Here is a 19,909-nt window from a genome sequence, read left to right as displayed (position 1 = left end):
ATCACTCTGTACGTCTACTGAACAGGACAATGTAAGTTTCTGAAAGTTTTCCTGTGCTTGTTTTTTCATATTCATATGCCCTTGAAAGTGTAAAGGGTTAAAAGGTGGTGACATTTGCTGAATAATTTTATTGAAAACAAGGACGATTTTAAGAAAGCAATGCCAATTTATTACTATGGTGCCAATTTACTTGTCACATGTCTATGGGCAACACTCTCAAAAGTTATAGCTAATCAGATACCTCTTGGGCTTTCTTTGGTGCAAAGCATGAAGAGGAATTTTCGTTCTCTTTTTTCATATGGACTGCAGAAGCTAAAATAGATACTGAACCTTGGTTCGCAAGAACTTTAGCACCCAAAGGCGGGAATTCTTTCCAGCATTTTTGAAAAGTCAGCTTTTATTTTGAAGGAAATAACAGGGAAGGAAAAGCACCAAAAATATTAGAGTAAGCAAAGGAAAATAAAGCCTTGTTATATTTTGCATAATTCTGGGGTGATAATAAAAATGTTCATATAGCAACATGTCGAGGTACCAGGTGCCTACTTTATCATCTCTGGGGGCTGTGGGCAATTAATTTTAACAGTATCCCTTCTGAATGAGCAGCAAGTATAGATTGAAAAATAAGTTACATTCATAAGTGTGGATGCACAAGCACATGCACACTCCTGGAAATTCAAACCAAACCTTGAGGAGTTCAGATAAAATCCCCACTGCACTTCAGAGTAAATCTGTGCTTCTGAGTGATGCTTCTGGCTCCACTTAGACCACTCAAGCTGATGAAAAAAACCAAAACACCCAAACAAAAACAATCCAAACTCATAACAAAGGCAGGTTTTGTTGCATTTCTGGCATAAAAGGAAACAGAAACTAATGGAAATTCAACTAAAATGTCGGTTCTCAAGAGGGCTGTGTCTGCATTCTTGAGGGTTCAGATAGTTTGGATAAACTCTGTACAAGTATTTGAACTTTTTGGTAGGTCTTCAAACTTATCCTCTGAACCTTCTGAGGTTCACAGGTGGCTTACCACTTTTGTGCTGCTGTAGAGCTGGACTCGGTCTGCTTTCTCAGGCTCTTGATACTGAAAGTATTTACCAGGTTTGCAGAATCCAGAGAAATCATGAGTGTATCCTTTGGGTTTATTTCACCACTCCAAGGGAAAATTTTTGCTAATTAATTAGTCATCAAGAAATTTAGTAGGAGTTGTTCAAATACAAGTCTAGGCGTGAGAAAATCTAACCTTCCTGTCAGGTCCTGTTACTGATCTCCTATGGAAGTTAAACAAGCCACTCTGAACCTCATTGATGTGTTTGCTAAAGGGGAACGTGTGTTACAACAAGGAACTTGTTATTTGTCAAATACTAGATTTGTAGGCTCTCTGATTGCTCCTTTCCATACTAAGTACAGTAATTTCACCATTTTGACTAAAATTTTGGTCCAAACCTGGAAGTGCAGCTTATAATCAGGTGCGGCTTATATATGGACAAAGAAAAAAAGTTGCTGTTTTAGTTTGGAGGACAGGTGTCTGCTGAGAAAGGCAGGAGCTTCTCTGTGAAATGGAGAATGTAAACCCTCCCTCCAAATTATTATAATTTTAAATTAAGCAGCTCTCAGGCAAAGATAGGGAATTAGGAATAACAGTTCTTTACTAGGGAAATTAAAATAGAAATACAGTACTACAAAGAAACAAACTCCAAACCCTGACAAAGTCAGAGTACAACCTGACACCCATCAGGCAGAGTGTTGGTAGCAGTCCCATTAAATGGTGGCTGCATCCTCCTGCAGTGACAATGTGATTCAGTTGGAGCAGTGCTCCTGCAGAAGGTGCAGTTTCCCTCTGGAGGTCCAGTGGTGATGTGGAGAAATCCAGTTTTCCTCTGGAGTCACACAGTGGGATTCAATGGACCATGATCAGAAAATGACTCTCTGGAGGAAGGATGAGTTGTGAAAAGATAAAGAACAATGCCCTGCCTGGTTTCAATTGACGGCCCATTAGCAGAATATCTCCCTTGGAGATAAGGATCACTGCCCCCACCCTCAACAGATGGTGATAGAACAGATACCTTTTATCACACTCTGTATTGTAACGTGCGGCTTATAATCAGGTGCAGCTTATGTATGGACAAAGAACAAAAAGTTGCAGACACCCAGAAGTGCAGCTTATAATAATGAAATTACTGTAATTCCAGACGGATGAGTAGAATACTGTGCTTTTAGTTGGCTAGTCCCAGGTACAATCCAAGAAGGAAATTCTTAGGAAGCCTAATGGACTTAAGTTATTACTTCACTTGGTGCTTAGTAGTACTTAAAACAGCTTGGATTTTGAACCATATGAAAAATATGTCACCCTGCTGTTTCTACCAGTGTGAACCAACAACTCAAGAAACTACATCTAACTCATGTGCCAGTAATACATTAATTATTTATGTTTTCAATTACATGTCATACTAACTTTCATGTGTAAAACTGGAAAATATAAGCATACACCTTCAAAGAATTATCCACGTTTTTCTTAGAGCAGACACTGTATCTCTGAAAGAGACACCTTTCCCCTTGACCTAAGCGGAATAATTCCCAATGAAATTTGTGTGAGTCAGAGTGAGAATCCTTTTCCTCTTCTCAAAATGAACAGGCTGCAGTAAAACCTTCTGAAGCTGTATAAAGTCAGAGGCTCAGCTGATGCGCAGTGACTATGGAATAGCTTGGGACTAATGATTATTAACACCAGCACTGGAGCCAGTATGACGGTCTGGAAATAAATTAAATATGTTTGTGTTTAAATAAGAAATGAAGAGAATCTGAGGTAAAGGGGCTTTTAAGAGAAATGTCCTGGGCTTGGATAACACTGAAAGTTTTCAATTACTAAATTACAAGCAAGTCATTCATCTAATTTAGAAGACAGTCTCAAAATTACCTAGATCTGAAGCCTTAGCTTCAATGTCTTACATGATCTTATATAAGATAATTTCTAAGGAAGCTGGGCCAAAGGCTCAATGGAAAAGACTTTGTGGTCTTGCATATCATGCCTAAAAATATTAGTAGAGAATTATGACAGATATAAAATTTGGGGGATTTCTTCTAATTTGGACTTCAGGATGAGTGACCCTTCAATGCTGTAATTGTTGAAGTCAGAGCTACCTACTATAAATAAAGAGCATTTTGATGGATTAGTTGGATTTAAAGCACTCAACTCAACAAAACCTGTAATTCATCACCTATCCGTCTAATCTGAAAGTAACATATATTCCATATATTTAGTATAAGAAAACATCTGTTACATTTATGCTGAAGTACATGATTTTATGAAGATACATTTAAAGTATTGTAAAATTACTTTGTTTTTCTGTTGCATTTTGAAGTATTTCATGGCACAGTTTAGATTTTAATGATTTATCATAATCCTAGTGCCATGCTACACATCTTAAGTAACTGGAAAACTGAAGACTTTTGTAGTATTTTTTGTGTGTTGTAACCAGTCATGTCTTTTCCATTTGTTGCCTCTCTACTACCTTACAAAATATATGAAGAATATATATTCTTTCTTTTCCGTATCAATAGCCACTAATCTAATATTGAATTTCTGTACTGTCATGCATTAACACTGAGAAATAATCTCAGTACAAGAAAGAAAAAAAATCCCATCCTCTGGGAGATTGATAGTGTAAATGATAGGAAAAAGAAGAAAACTCTTTTCTCGTTTTTCCAGAATACAATTTTTTTTCTTTTTCCTACAATTACAGTAATTTCCCGATTATAAGCCACACTGAGTATAGACCACACTTCTGGGTGCCAGCAACTTTTCATTCTTTGTCCATATATAAGACGCACCTGATTCTAAGCCGATGTTACAATACAGAGTGTGATAAAAGGTATCTGTTCTATCACCATCTGTTGAGGGTGGGGGCAGTGATCCTTATCTCAATGGCAGATATTCTGCTAATGGGACATCCATTGAAACCAGGTGGGGCATTGTTCTTTATATTTTCACAACCCATCCTTCCTCCAGCGAGTCATTTTCTGCTAATGGCCCATTGAGTCCCACTGTATGACTGATAAAATTACTGCATCCCATTGAAGTTGCTCCAACCAGGGGGAAGAGCCCAGCATTTCTTACCAAGATAAAAACAGAGGTTTTGGGACACTAAGGGAGCCCCTTTCTCCACTGGACTCCAGAGGAAAACCGGATTTCTCCACATCACCACTGGACTCCAGAGGGAAACTGCACCTTGTACAGGAGCACTGCTCCAACTGAATCACATCTGTCACTGCAAGGACTGCAGCCACCATTTAATGGGACTGCTACCAACACCCTGCCTGACAGGGTGTCAGGTTGTACTCTGACTTTGTCAGGGTTTGGAGTTTGTTTCTTTGTAGTACTGTATTTCTATTTTAATTTCCCTAGTAAAGAACTGTTATTCCTAATTCCCATATTTTTGCTTGAAAGCCCCTTGATTTCAAAATTATAATAATTTGGAGGGAGGGGGGTTTACATTCTCCATTTCAAAGAGAAGTTCCTGCCTATCTCAGCAGCCACCTGTCCTCCAAACTAAAACAACAACTTTTTTTCTTTGTCCATATATAAGCCGCACCCGATTATAAGCTGCACTTCCGGGTTTGGACCAAAATTTTAATTAAAATGGTGTGGCTTATAATCGTGAAATTACTTGTACTTGTATCTGTGTGGTTTACAGAGATCTAGGCCCTTGCTATATGTTTGATTTCTTACTTAAGCATAGTTTCACAAGAAGCAGCTTTGTACAGTGGCAGTACTCTAAGCACCAGTTAAAATAATTTTAAAACTGTTCAAATAATTAAAAAAGACCTACTCATGGATATGAATCACCATGTTTTGACATTTACTAAAGAGAAGAGCATGGAAAGGCGTAGACATGAGGAATATCTATTACATATCTGTGCCTGGCACTTTAAATAGCATGTAGCTCCCATGAATGAAATTGGTCCTATCTTCTTTTGTGTCATCAACTTAAAACGACTGTTTCAAAAATGAGATTGAAAACAACATCTAAATTGTACCTACTAATTATTTGGGGTGAACTGAGCCATTGCAGTAAATGTGAGGCATTTCATTTCTGGTCCAAAAAAGAACCTTTATATTCTTGCTGCCTACACCTCCATCTATTGTGCCTTTTTTTTTAGCAGTGGTCACTATTGGTTCAGTTGATTAAATGTAAGTGCTCAATGCTATTTGTGATATTCTAATGTATGCAAAAAATCCTCATGGCTGGTAGAAGCATTACAGGAACTCTGGGACACATATGACCCTAGAGCTACAGATGGAGGCCAGGTGAGGTAAGCTAGGGTATCTCAGGGGAATAGTAGAAAGAAAACTGTACTTAGACAAAGATGTCTTAAAACCTGTATCATCAAACCCATTTGGAAAGTGCAAAGGTCTTCCCAAAGCCCTGTGTTTTATCTGCAATTTATATGCAGACATTTTGAATGCTATGGGGCATCTCAAACAGTGGCCGGTGACAGCATTTGGGAACACAAATCTTGTCCTCTGAATTTACTAAAAGGCTTAACTGTATTACGAAGAAAAATAAAATTTCACCTTCTAGCACTCAGACTAAAGTAGACTCCTGTTTTTCATCAGTTGAAAATCCCTCTAGATTTCCTTGCATCTAGTCTTAGATGCCTTGTAGTAACCATAACATCTTCTTAAGGCTGGCAGAGGTGGTACAGGGTCCACACACCACTGGCGACACATCCATTACAACTCTATTACTGGAATGGCACCCGGTGTCTGTACCAGGAGAGATGCTCTGCATGGGTTGACAACAACCATGTCAAAGGGTGAGCAATGTATTGAGAGCAATTGATTGTTGCCGACAATGTGAGCACAGACACCAATCTAGGGATGCCTGCATTTAAATACCTGTTATTTCAGACGGACTCCTGCCCCAGCTGAAAGGGAGGATATAAACCAGGATTTGCTGGTCCTCAGTCTGCTACCAAAGTTTTGCCTTAAGTTTCAATCCAGATAATTCTGGTCCTCTGGTCCTCACAAAGATATTATTACTATGGACTTGGCTTTTCATCAGTTCACAGGAAAGAATCTTAAAATTCTTTTTGACTTTTTTTCATTATAGGCCAGGCCTATTTCTGATATCACAGGAACAAAATACCAGAACGGGAAAATCTTGCATGAGCTGAGGTGGTTCAGTGACTTGGGATTTGATTTGAAAAATCTTATTGCCCAACTTTACCCCCAACACAGTAAAAAAGCACAATTTGATTGTTTATCTCATGCATACAGCTGCCAGTGCTATTTTGTATTTCAATGGTAAATAACAATTTTATTAGCCTTCGCTGTGGGGATTTTTGGTCATTTATTAGTGGCGTTCCTCCATACAAATTGTTGCATAGTATTTATGTATGTTTCCATGGATCTGTCAATTGATTTCACATTCAGACCATATGTAATGACTCATTTGTTAGGTCCAGAGTCTCATTATTTGCATGGACTACTTGTATTGATATTATTAGCCTTGAACAACCTCAGTAGTCCTGTTGATGGTCATGAGCTTTTAAGTTATAAGCTCAGTTCTTATCAGTGTTCATCTGTCAAGTTTCCAGTCAGTTCTAATTAGTTTCAGGTTAAAAAAAAAAAAAAAAAAGCAACATAGCAACAACCCCCCCTCCCCAATACGTGAACAATTGTGCACATTCATACTGGTCACGATTTCTTCTTTTTCACACGCTCAGACAATTATTTCCATGTCAACAATCCATGAGAATTTTATAATGTCTGAAATGCTTCCAAATATGAATTACATATCTGAAAATTATTAATGGCATTCTTGGCATTCCATTAATGTTATTTATTATTTATTGTGTGTGAGACGGAACTGCCTAGAGGCCTTAGCACAGGATCAAGGGCCCGTTGAGCTAATCTCTTGCTAGGCATATCAATCCAGATGGATGAGCAAATGCAGGAGCACATGGCAAACAGCAAAACCTGTTTGTCAGTTCAGCATCCCAGCCTGAAAAACACAGCCATAGCACAGGCAGTGGCACAGTTCATGCTAACTGGCACCATCAGCTGTCGCAGCTGAAGGGACACAGACTGAACAAAATCAGGCTGGATTTAGACTTATTTACTATGAATTGCCTCATCTGTTCTTTGGCTTGAATAATCATGTTTTCTTAAAATGGTTTTGAATGTAGAAGGAAGTGAATGGTTCACTTTTGAACCTGTGGTAAAGAATCAGAGCGTGGCTAAGTGGACTATTCAGACTGGGAAATGCAAAATTCATCCTTTGTACCATATTGTTACACATTATCTTATACCTCTTAATTCTGGTGAATGAGGAAACCAATTCTAATGTTGTGTTGCACTAATTTTGCAAATCACAGAATCTCAGAATCAGGCAAGCTGGTTAGTACCACGGTGGTTATTGATAGGTGGCCTCTTATTTTCGTCTCCTGATCTCTCACATCACTTTTAGCAGCCATTTTTTTCATGATGTGAGGAGAATGAAGGGTTAGGAGGCTGGTGATTTCAGATACCAGGAGGTGAAGGGTGGCAACACAGCTACTTTTGCCAAAAGCCACAGTCTTTTATTAACCATCAAAGTTTTTCCCTTTAGACTGCTCATGCTCAAAGCCCTCTGAAAGCAGCCCAGAAAATACAACTGAAATCAGGAAATCTCCAAATGGCAACAAGGCCCAATAGCCAAATAAAATAAATGAGCTGGCCTAGGAAATCCTTGTAACTCGCCACCCAACAACAATAAACCAGCCCTACAACACACAAACTAGAAAGGAAACAAAGAGGTCTTTTAATTATTTACAGTAGTCTTATTGTGGCTCAGTAAACATTGGTCAAGGACTAATAAATTTAGCCTCAGTAAAGTGGGCTTATGCAGCCATATATAGCCTGTACATTTAACACAGCAGTTTTTTTGACTGGTTCCAACCTAGCATAAATAAAACTTATCTAACAGAAGAGCTGTTAACCCAGGAGATGGCTTTCCACTTACAAGTTTCACTGCCGTTATTTTATAATTAGATACATTCATTAGGAATTTTTGCCTTAAAATGTAAAGTAGTAGTAGTGAGGGAGACTACTTTAGAGACAGAAAATGGGTGTGCTGGCAGAAGAAAGCCTCCTGCGGTGGGGACAGAATTGTCCCACTGAATCCAGTGATTTCTACTAAGTTTGTATCTTTGAGGTGAGTGCTTTTACCTCCTACACACCTCCTAGGTGTCTCTGTCTCCTCCCAGAAAACCCTTGGGTAGCATGACTCATCCCAGGGACAAGGCAGATGTGGCAAGGAATGTCTCTGACATGCTCTGTGAAGGGCAAGGAGGGCACTGGGGTCTGGTGGAGCTGGGCATGAGGGAGACAAGAAACTCAAGTTGTTAGCCCTCAACCCACATACAATAAAGAAGCAGCTGAAGAAAATAGGAATTTCCAATACATGGACTAATTTGTATAAAAACAGCAAAACCAAACCCACAATTCCATAAATTCTTAAATGAATATGATTTCCTCTTTATTGGAAATAAAATGTTATTTTGACCACGCTAATCTGCTTCAAGATTCTTTTAATAGATTGTTCCTTCTTTTGCATCAAATCTTCAGTCTTGGCTTTAAGGCTCTTTTTGGACTTCCTGTTCTTTAATCTTCCACTAGTCCAGTTCTCCTTCTGGTTTCATCTTCTGTGTTCCCTAAATAGCTGTAGACTTCCCCAGTAACTCTGGGTACAACATATAATGAAGCTGGTGTTCCATTCACCTATCTTTTCTTCACAGACTTCCTGCAGACCTAGTCCCACTCTCCTGTTCCCTAGTTTTATAGTTGGCAATATAACAGGGTGACAGCAGCAGTACACCTTTCCTCCCTTCTTCCCCTACCAAGCAGTTAAAAAGTTGTGCAATAACCAAGAAGGGCTGTTTCACTTTGCTGCTCCTGGCTTTTGTAGGCAGTGCCTGTCCTGTTAAGCAGACGGAGTTATCACAGGAGACAGGGCATTATGCATTGCAAATCAGGAACTCGGTATTATGTAACAATCTAAAAAATATGCAAGTACGGTTTGAATGAGATACAACAATTGCTGGGCTACCAAACAGATAGGCAGCCAGGAAAGTAATTACAAATACAGATAGAAAGGAAAAAAAAAAAGACACTAGGGAAATGTCTTACAATATTTTCTGGTAATCAGTCAGTAGTTTGCTGTCCTTAACATGGGTCAAAAAAATCCTACAGGTTAAATTCCATTGGGCTTTATTATTTTTTAATAAAAAATAATTCAGACAAAGCCCCCACAGGAAAAAAAGTCAACAATGTAGTTATCTTTCAGTATATTCAGATGATAATTGTTATTTGGAGCATAGGATATGCCAGATGGTATCACTTCAGCAGTTTATCTACTTTCCAGTGACAGGCTATATATGATACTGATCACAGAGAGTTTTTCTAACACCCAGCAGAGACTTTATCATAAACACTTTTAGCTCTTTTAATAGCCTTTTTCTTAACTAAAGTGTCATTTTCATTGAGTTTATTTAGTACTGCTGTTGCTTTGGCAAGAAAGAGAGGAGCAATATTTTTAAAAAGTGTTCACACAGAGGGAATAATTTCAAGTAAATATATGCAGAATCCATTGGCTGTGTCACAAGGAAATCTAATGCGAAAATACACTTTTAATCAAATTAATCTTATCCTTGTCCATGTTTTGACAGACTTAACAAACTCCAGAAAAGACCCAAGATTATTTCAAGAAAAAAATCATCAAATCGATTTCACTTTGCTAAAAAACCCCACCATTTTCATTTCAATTTAATTTATTTGTTTTCTTTTGAAATATAACTTTGTTTGGTTTATTTCCCCAAGGTAACTTAGCAGTGGACTTTTTCATCCCAGTAAACCTATTTTGTTCAGGGTTTTTTTTTGGTTTTTTTTTCAGTCTGGTAGCAAAAGCTGATTATATGGAAAGGAACTTTAATAAACAGACAAGTATTCATTGGTCTATAAGTGTTATTTTCTGATGTGGTCAATGATTGATATTAATTCGTTAGGTTTACTTTAAACTGGGACAGAAAACCCCTACCAGTCGACAAAAAGATTGAATCTGGCAATCTTACATGACCTTTTGCTGTTAAGGTGCATCTTCATCAGTACTTTGACTCTGCATAATGGTTTGCCTCCTGTTCCAGATGGAGTTGGGAATTTAGATCCCCTTTTTACAGAGACATCCTCTTTGGATGATAAGAATAATATTTCAATCAAAGATATTCTCTCTCCTTAAAATTTCTTACTGGCTGCATTAGTTGCTCCATCTCACTCGTGCTACCTGTGATCCCATTCAGAGGCTTTGACTCACACTGAGACAGTCTGAGTGGCAGGAGAACAAACTGATGTTGCAAATTCTGCTCTCAGAGAGGGAGCCTGATGGAGCACACCAGTTTCTCTAGGCTGTGTGTACATGTGTGTGGCTCTGCTATGCTTAATGCCCAAACCCCAATGAAGTTTGGAAAGCCAGTTCTTTCTTCTGGAGAGACAAGACTGCTACCTCTCCCTTTCTATCTCTGTCTCCATCTCCTTGTCTTTTGTATGCACCACTTGTAAAATTCTGCAACAAAAAAAAAAGGTTAAGCACTATAAAATGGTATATAACTTAGCCCATGGATAGATTTTCTTTCCCCTACCTACTTTATAGCAATGCCTGAGGCATATGACAACAGACCCTCTTCTTTTCTAGTGATTTATGGACAGCATTAGACCACTAGCATATTTTTAGTTCCTCTCTTCACTCAGTGCTCATGTCAACTTGTAAGGATTTATTTCTTTTCATGCTTTTTCCCAATGGGAGTTAAAAAAAGCTGGAGATTTCAGTCTTAGCACCAAAATGATGTGAACAGTGTTCTCTGTCCTAAGTCCTTAAATTTGTATTACATGTGGGAAGGGAAGGGGAAAGACAAAGAGGAAGAAAAGAGAGCAAAAGGAAATAAAAATACTATTTCAGAGTAGCCTGTTATTTTAAGTAAACATATGCATTTTATCTGGAAATTTATCTTATATGGCTAAATACTAGTTGTTGTATTCAGTCTTAGTTATTTTCATTCCTGTATGCCTTTAATTTAGTTTTGTCATTTTAGAAGAACTAACACAGGCTGAAGTTACACATTGAGTTTCTAAAAACGTCCAGTTGGCCTTAAGCACCTTTGTTGCCTGGTGTTATTTTCTATAGCTTCTGGATCTGAGGCAGACATTTGTCTTTAGACTTATCCAGAAAAGTAATGGCTCAGATATAAAGTTTTAAGATCCCCTTCCCTTCCCTTCCCTTCCCTTCCCTTCCCTTCCCTTCCCTTCCCTTCCCTTCCCTTCCTTCCCTTCCCTTCCCTTCCCTTCCCTTCCCTTCCCTTCCCTTCCCTTCCCTTCCCTTCCCTTCCCTTCCCTTCCCTTCCCTTCCTTCCCTTCCCTTCCCTTCCCTTCCCTTCCCTTCCCTTCCTTTCCCTTCCCTTCCTTTCCCTTCCCGGAACTTCCCTCCCCTTCCCTCCCCTTCCCTCCCCTTCCCTTCCCTTCCCTTCCCTTCCCTTCCCTTCCCTTCCCTTCCCTTCCTTCCCTTCCCTTCCTTCCCTTCCCTTCCCTTCCCTTCCCGGAACTTCCCTTCCCTTCCCGGAACTTCCCTTCCCTTCCCTTCCCTTCCCTTCCCTTCCCTTCCCTTCCCGGAACTTCCCTTCCCTTCCCTTCCCTTCCCTTCCCTTCCCTTCCCTTCCCTTCCCTTCCCTTCCCTTCCCTTCCCTTCCCTTCCCTTCCTTCCCTTCCCTTCCCTTCCCTTCCCTTCCCTTCCCTTCCCTTCCCTTCCCTTCCCTTCCCTTCCCTTCCCTTCCCTTCCCTTCCCTTCCCGGAACTTCCCGGAACTTCCCTTCCCTTCCCGGAACTTCCCTTCCCGGAACTTCCCTTCCCGGAACTTCCCAGAACTTTCCTTCCCTTCCCTTCATTGTCAATTGCTGAGACAGCAGTTTTTAAAGAGAATTTAACTTTCTGCATTATTTATCACACAACAGTACAGTTTTAAGGCTATGAGAAAACCAAAATATTTCAGAGTTAATAAGATAAACTTTAATGCTATGTGTAGTGGTCAGTATTTAAAAAGAAATTCTGCCAATTATATTTCTTCCACTCAATGTTGTTGGTCTATCACAGAATGAGAAAATCAAGAAAGAGTGGCTGACTAATTTCTAAACATGAGTAATTAATTCAGTTTTATTTACACTTTCCAAGCATTCATTTAGATTTTTAAGGAACATTATGTTAAATTTCAAACCGTGCAAGATATTGTCCTTCCATAAATATTCCAACCTTGCACAACTGGCTTTTACTGATTGTTTTTCCCAAGAGGAAGGGATTAATTTTTGAATGCTTCTTTATTTCTTACCTGAAAACTCTGCATTATTCAAAGAAAACTGAAAGATAGCCTGGTGCAGACATCTTCTAAAAGTTTCCATGTTGTCCCAATCCTGTTTTTGTAGAGTCATAGAATGGTTTTGGTTGCAAGGAACCATCAAATGTCATCCAATCCCTCTGTAATGACAAGGGACCTCTTCCACTAGATCAAGTTGCTCAGAGCCCTGTCCAACCTGACCTTGAATGTTTACAGGGAGGGGGCATCTACCACCTCTCTGGACAAGTATTTTACCACCCTCATTGTAAAAAACTTATGCCTTATACAGAATCTAAATTGATCTTCCTTCAATTTAAACCATTCCCCCTTGTGCTATCACAACAGGCCCTACTAAAATTTTTGGCTTGTCAGAACTGTAATGTCACCTTAGACAGACATATCTGTTTCCTTCCTTGACTGCAGATGCTGACAGAAAAGAAAGGAAGTACCATTAGGATATTTGTTTTGTGTAAGAGGAAGTTAGAAAGTGCAAGAGTTGGAATAATCTTTTTGTTTTCTTCAGTGATTTTCTCTAAACATGTTCACCCTTCCCAACCCTGTCTTCAAACAGATGTGCCCTCAGCTGAATAGCCAGAAATTATTATTCAGTATGAGCTGGATTTACCTCTGAGTATGCTGGATCAAATTTATTTCTCAGAGGTAATTGCAATCTAGTTGTGTTACTGCAGTTTCTTCATGACTGTATTCATGACTGGCAACAAAACCAGGTAGCTGGCATTGAAAGCTCTTCCCAGGAGACATTCTTCTTTCATTTTTTGCACTATTTCCTTTATTTCCTAGAAGAGCTGTGAATCTGATGTGGCCTTGCCAATGATTCTAGGTGCCCGCTCATTAAAATCTTCAACAACCATTTTACAGATGTCTAGAAGGATCATAATACTGTATTTGTTATTGCTGTGGTAGTGATTTTCAAGCTGTGAGTAGAATTGGGAATTAGATTAAATAATCATTGTACAGAGCTACTTATTGTCAGAATATTTCTTTTTCTTTTTTTGGGGGGGGGAGGATGTTCATCTTAGCCATCCTGAATCCTTTTTTCTGAAATTGCAACAGAAGCTAAGTCCAACCACAAAGTTCAATTTATTTCTTACACTGTGGAGAATGTTTGCATGACAGTGGAACACCACCTTATTGACCATAAATAAAATAAAGGAACATGCTATGAAAGTTTCTGGGATGCAAGAAATTTGTGATGTTCTGTTAGAGGTATCAAAATTTTTCCAGTACCAGAAGAAAGGCAGTGCTGCTATAGGGCAAAACTTTGCAGGATCTCACCTATAATGCTCAACCACTGCCCAGGTTCAAAACCAATAAATTAATCTTGAGTAGGGCGAGTTAAGATGGTCAGAGATTGAAGAGCTTGATTAGAAGAGAAAGACCACAACTTGCAGGGCTTAGTGGAGGGGTGGGGGTGTAAAGAGCATATGTTTAGACCAAATAATACAAATAAAAGAAAGTGTATGTGGAAACACACAATAGAGAGGGAGAAAAATCCTTTAGACTAATTAAGAGCATTGAGTAAAACAAAGCCCTGATACAAAAGTGAGGTTGTGGTGTAGCTTTGAGAGGATATTCCAGTAAAAGGGCGGAAAACTCTTGTCAACTGGGAAGCACGCTTGTTGACCTAGGAAATCCCCCCTGGTTCTGCATTCTTACTCCTTTAGGAAGCTTTCTGTCTAAAATGCACACATTTCTGTGTATTCAGTTTTATTCAGTAGTGCTGCTAGGCCTGCTAGGGCCAACATAAGGAAATTGCTGGACATGTGATGTTTGACCTTTGTTTCATCCCCAGTGTAGCCAAGCTATGTTTGAATACAGATCAATAGTATTGTTTTCATCTCATCAAAGATTAACTAAATTACAGGGGGAAACGTCTATTTTTTCTTACCTCTTGCTAGAAATCAGTGGTTCAGTGGTTGCCAATGTGTATGCAGGTTCCTTGCAAAAATTTTTATTTTTATTGCTCCCCCAGGGTTGAATGTTGTTCACAATCCCTTGAAATATCCACCCAGTGAGAAGCAGTGATTTTCAGCAAGACATTTAAATTTCACTGGTACTGTCCTGCTGTTTCAGAATAGTGAAGCAAGGGAGTGCTCAGCTAAATCTCTGGTAATAATGACAGCTTAGGTTTGATAAGCTCTGTCCTTCCTCCCTTTCTTTTAATTAGGTAAACTAGCATTGTTCCTTACTGTTTTGAAGAGAAGGATGGTCTGTGGTTCCCTTCTTAGGTTTTTTTGTCATTGTGCCTAGCATTGTGACAGCCCTTCCCTCTGTTTAAATGGTGACTAGAATATATATATATATATTTTTTTTTATTTTTCCTATTTAGATACCTAGATCTGTAGGGCAGACTAGTACTTTTGTGTACAACACTAGCGAAAAAATTCCTCATAGTTCAAGTGAGGCCCATAATTATATGAATTGCAATTTTGACTGAGATTTATTCCAGAATATTCCCATTATTAAGGCCATTTCATTAAATGCATGGATGATTTTATTCTTCAGTCTTCAATACAAAAGGAAACTCTCAAAATTTCTCTGCAGCTTAATGCCATCAGTATACATAAATTTCAACTAAACCCAAATTTTATCTCAATATTTATTTTATTACCAGTTGATGAGTCCATGGGCTGAAGTGCCATTCACAGCACAGGGGTGCTTCATAATAGACTACTTTGCATAAGTACTAAATAATTTACATATATAAATTATATATCAAAATGCTCTCTAGAAACTATTGAATTCAATGATATTGTTGTTTTGTAGCCTTTAATACTGTTGAGTCTTTAATATTTAAATCCAGCACCTCTTCCAAAGTAAACCCACAGGAATTGAAATTTTTTTAAAGAATTATACTGATTTTTGTTATTAAGACAAAACTTGAACCTGATTTTGCAGCATTAAGAGAGACACAGATGACTCCATCAGAAGTTTGGGCTCATGAAAAAGCCTCACTTGAAAAACTTTACATAAAAATTATCTAAAAAATTAAAAAAATTAATCATCTAGAAAATTTTAGTTGTTCAGAAAGGTAATTATATGGTCATGGAGGTACAGCTTCAGTGAGTTCAAGACCCTGCTCTGTTCAATGAGCAATGAAAGCATTACACTCCAAAATGGAAACAAGAAAAGAAAATCAGCCAGTCAGAAGAAAGATATTATCCCACCCGAGTTTACAAAATTTATTAAATATCAGCAGAAAATTAAGTACAGCTGACTGGATTAGAGAAGATCTGCTATAGTTTTTCCAGTGGGTTTTGGAGTTAAGATTGAGTGGGTCTTCACAATCCACATTATGGGTTTTTCAATTGTCGACATAAACTGCTGAAGAAGAAATATTTGTTTTAGGTGATGAAGTACACTGCACATTAATGATGGCTTGAACGTGAAAAACAAATCCTGGTTTAAAAACAGTATTTAAAATTGTTATATATATATATATAGAGAGAGAGACAGGACTATTTATAGCTTTCACAATCTGTTAAACACTGGGTCAGAGCTGCCACACTGTCATTAGAAAATTTATTTATTAGTATTTATGTAAGCCAAGACTAGACTATAGTAGCTTAAACATGCAGTTTTTAAAGCCTGAAATTTTAGACACTTCCAGCCATGGACTAATCTGAAAGTCTTGTGTCATGCCCTGCAGCCCTTGTGAATATCTAAGATAACATAGGATGCATAAAATATTACTGTGTTCCTCTAGATGCCCTTTTTGGGATGAGCACAAAGCTTTTTATACTCTGCACTCTGCATAACTGGGCATGCTATGGTTTCCTAAACATAAGTACCCACTGCAACCAGGCATGGCTTAACATGCATGAGACCTTGTCCATCAGGTGTAATGTGTCTGCAGAAGATCTGCACCCTTTGGTAGGAGGTGAAATATGATGTCTCATGGCATGTGCAAATTGAGCTCTATATCCCATTCACTCCTGTGAGAGCTTTCACACCTGTCTCAGATGTAAACACATACCTACATTTGGTTCTTAGCTATCTGCAATCTGGTGCTAAATCCTTTTTCCAAAGCTAGGGGGAATTAATTTTGTTTCTAGTAAACTTGTAAATAAAATCTGGCATTTTAGCAAGCTTTTGCTTTTACAGATGGTAGTCTGCCATGGGGTTAGAAAGCTGCGCTACCTGTTTGCTTTATTTTTGACTTACTGAGCTGCATAATATTTTGTTTTGCATAGCCCCCAGCAGAGCTAAAGCATTGCAAAAAATCCCCTTTGCTTAAAAAATTTATCTTACAAGAATGGTAGTGAGTTCAAGTCTGCTAGCAAAGGTTTAAAACAGTAAAAGAAGCGGACAACAAATCAGGAGGACTAGTGTAATACACGTTATTTTGACTGTCCTAGCAATCCCTGGGAAGGATTCAGTAGCCTGAACATAAGTGTGTAGTGCTGTTTGATATACCCCAGGATACTCTAGACATCTGCATTGGCTGACAGGTATGTCACAGGACTTACAAGAGACCTGTGTCCTCCCAGACAGGCAGCTGGAGACCAGGTGGGGTGGCCTGAGATGTCTCAACTGGCAACAGATGCCAGTGTTTAAGCAATTGAATTCCCCCCTTTGTGTACAATACAGGCTGGACCACCGTATGTGTTGCCTTGTCAGACACAATGCAGCTAGCATGAAAGCTTTCTCTCTGACAGGAATCACCATCAATGATTTGTCTTTTAAACCATGCTTAATAAATTATTAAGAAATAAAACCACATGCATTAAAGAAGCTTAGGCTGGGTTCTGAGCTAATATAAATTATTGCAGCTGTACTGACTTCAGTGAACTGACTCCTTTCTTTTAATGAGCTGAGGAGCCAACTCCTAATGGACCATGTGCATGTCTTTTACATTTCACATCCATTGACATGGGATTTCCTGGAGCCAAGAACATGTGCTGCTTGGCAAAGTGTGTTGGGATACAGTTGCTGTCATTTGGGTAGCTTCGGATATTGCACCTTCCCTGGGCAGCATCAGTGTGACTTGCAACTGTTCCTCAGAGTCACGTAAATGAAAATTAAACAAAAAAGTAAGGAAGCAAAATGCTCCTTAACTCTGTGGGGGCACATGTCCTTCAACCACTGCAAATATTTTCGTAGCAATTGGGTCAGATTCCTGAGGGTCTGATGTTTCAGGAGGATGTGGTTAGTGGCTGTACTCCTTATTCCTGTGAATGAGTCCTGGCACATCTGGTGGAAAAGATGTATGGCCCCATCCAGGGAACATCCCACTGCACAGCTTTGTCTTTGGAGATTAATTCCTCCAGCAGTATACACATCGTGTATCCATGCTGCCCATTTTCCAATAAGACACTGCAAAACTTGGGGTTAAAATAAGTGCCTATTATAAAAAATATTGTTTCTACTGCAATGTGAGCAGGATGTTGGGACTTCAAGGGAATTTTTCCCACTGCTAGATGTTAGCTTTTTGTTTAAAAATCGTGAACTAGTTCTTGGTTTTATAATTCCAAAAACATTCCCAAAAATTGGCCTAGACTGCTTTTGAGATCAGAGAAGGGCAGGTCAGATAAGCAGATGAAAAATCTATGTCCATCTAATGAAAACCAGTCTGTTTAATTTAGACTGATAGTACAGGCATCTGTCTGTTGGAGGCATCTGCTTATTTCTGCAGCAGCTCTAGAGAGCCTAAACATCAGGACTGTGCATCAAGAAGAGCAATTTGGGCATATTTTAGTTGTTAAATCTAGTTGCTGTGGATTTCACCCTAAGTGTCTAAAACCTTTAAGTATGAACTCATCTCTTGCAAGGAAGAACTGTATCTGAGTGACCAGTTTCTTAATTTTTCAGTATAAACTGTCAGTACCTTTTGAAAAAAAACCAAACAAACCAACCCAACTTGTAATAAGAACAAGTTTTATTGGTAGGCAAGATATTAGTATTCTTCCCTGTTTTTCACTCCCCCCCACCCTTTGTATAGGTAACATTGCTTCAAGAAGTATATGCTTTTACTGTTATAAATGGAAAAGGGAATTTATATACAGTAAATGTGAACATTATGGTTTCCTGTAGGAGAAAAAAGTTTTCATATTTACTGAAATGACTGTCAAGCAATGGCAGCTGTCAGACCAGGCATGACAGTAGAGCAGAGATATCACATGGATTTGCAGAAAGCCCATTCACATCAGCATTTAGAATTACAATTTTCTGCAGTATTTAGCTGTTTATAAACTATTTTAGGCTGAAAAACAGTTTTAGTTCTGACCTATTACACAGTTACCTGCTTCTCTGCTCTCCACAAAGAGAGAACTGGCTAGGCATAATATTTAGTTACTTTTCTGAAGAGAACTTTTGTCTGAGTAATTGGTTCTGGTTAATGGGCGAAGGCTCAGACATGAACTCCCTGAAATTTATATATGAGTTGCAGCTCAAGGTGAGCTAAATGCCACTTGTCCATGAACAATGCAGGGACAACTTGGGTCTGCTGCTGTCATCAGCACTTTGAGGTTTCTGAAGTGGTAGGTATGCTTTGAGTGGTGGCAAGATTTTTCAGCCAGCAAGGGGACACATCTGGCACATTGCTATGCTGTGGTGTGCCAACCTGGAGAAGAAAAACCTGTGCCTACAAACTCAGTCTAGACTTAGGCCAAAACCTCTGGGCACAGTGTTTTCCTTCTTTGGTGTACTACACAGGTACTACAGGAAGTGAGTCTAGTGTTAGTGTTTAGTATTAGTATTAGTATTAGTATTAGTATTAGTATTATTAGTATAGCTGGACACTTTCCATGTGAGGAAAACAGTGCCTTGTCCTAGATACACCTCTAAGTATGCCAGTAAATTGTGGAGAGAACCAATGCTATCAAAGGATTTCTTACCGTGCAAAAAGAAGTTTGGATTTGGTTCACCAAAAGCTTTATTCAAGGTTCACAGAATAAGCTAGTTATTTTTGTTAGCATTACACTCCAGTGAAAAACTGTGGTCATGTGAGGATGAAGCCTGATGGAAGTTCCCCTCCAGTACTCACCTGGTTCTAACAACTAACCCTTCCTCATTTCACTTCCCACATTGGATTATTTGCCATCAAAAAGGCAGGTTATGCTATATTTGGATATGATTAGATTCTGATTTACTCAGCCATGGCCAGATTCTACATTAAGCAAGATTTTCCTGATTACATCATAAACTACTCAGTGTGATGTATACATTTCTTTGTCCTGCATGTCAGATATCCTTCATTTCACAGCAAAGGATATATAAGAAAAGTTAAGTTTACTCAGGGGAAAGTGAAAACTGAAACTAGATGTGAGATGTTTTTGTATGAATCAGAGTAAATATTTTTCCTTTTTGATTCTCTTCCTTCAAGACATACTCTAGATTTCTTTTTTTTTCCTATATATGAAGTTCTGTTCCTAATTTGAACAACAATGGCATATGTTTACATGAGTTTAGTCTAAGTAAGAGAAACAGCTTCTTTAAATCCATCTGCAAACTGTATTTAAATATCTATCCTTCATATC

This window comes from Catharus ustulatus, chromosome 2 (genome assembly GCF_009819885.2).
Source record: "Catharus ustulatus isolate bCatUst1 chromosome 2, bCatUst1.pri.v2, whole genome shotgun sequence".
In the NCBI taxonomy this organism is placed as follows: domain Eukaryota; kingdom Metazoa; phylum Chordata; class Aves; order Passeriformes; family Turdidae; genus Catharus; species Catharus ustulatus.
The sequence above is the reverse complement of the archived record's forward strand: the minus strand, read 5'-3'. Positions refer to the sequence as shown.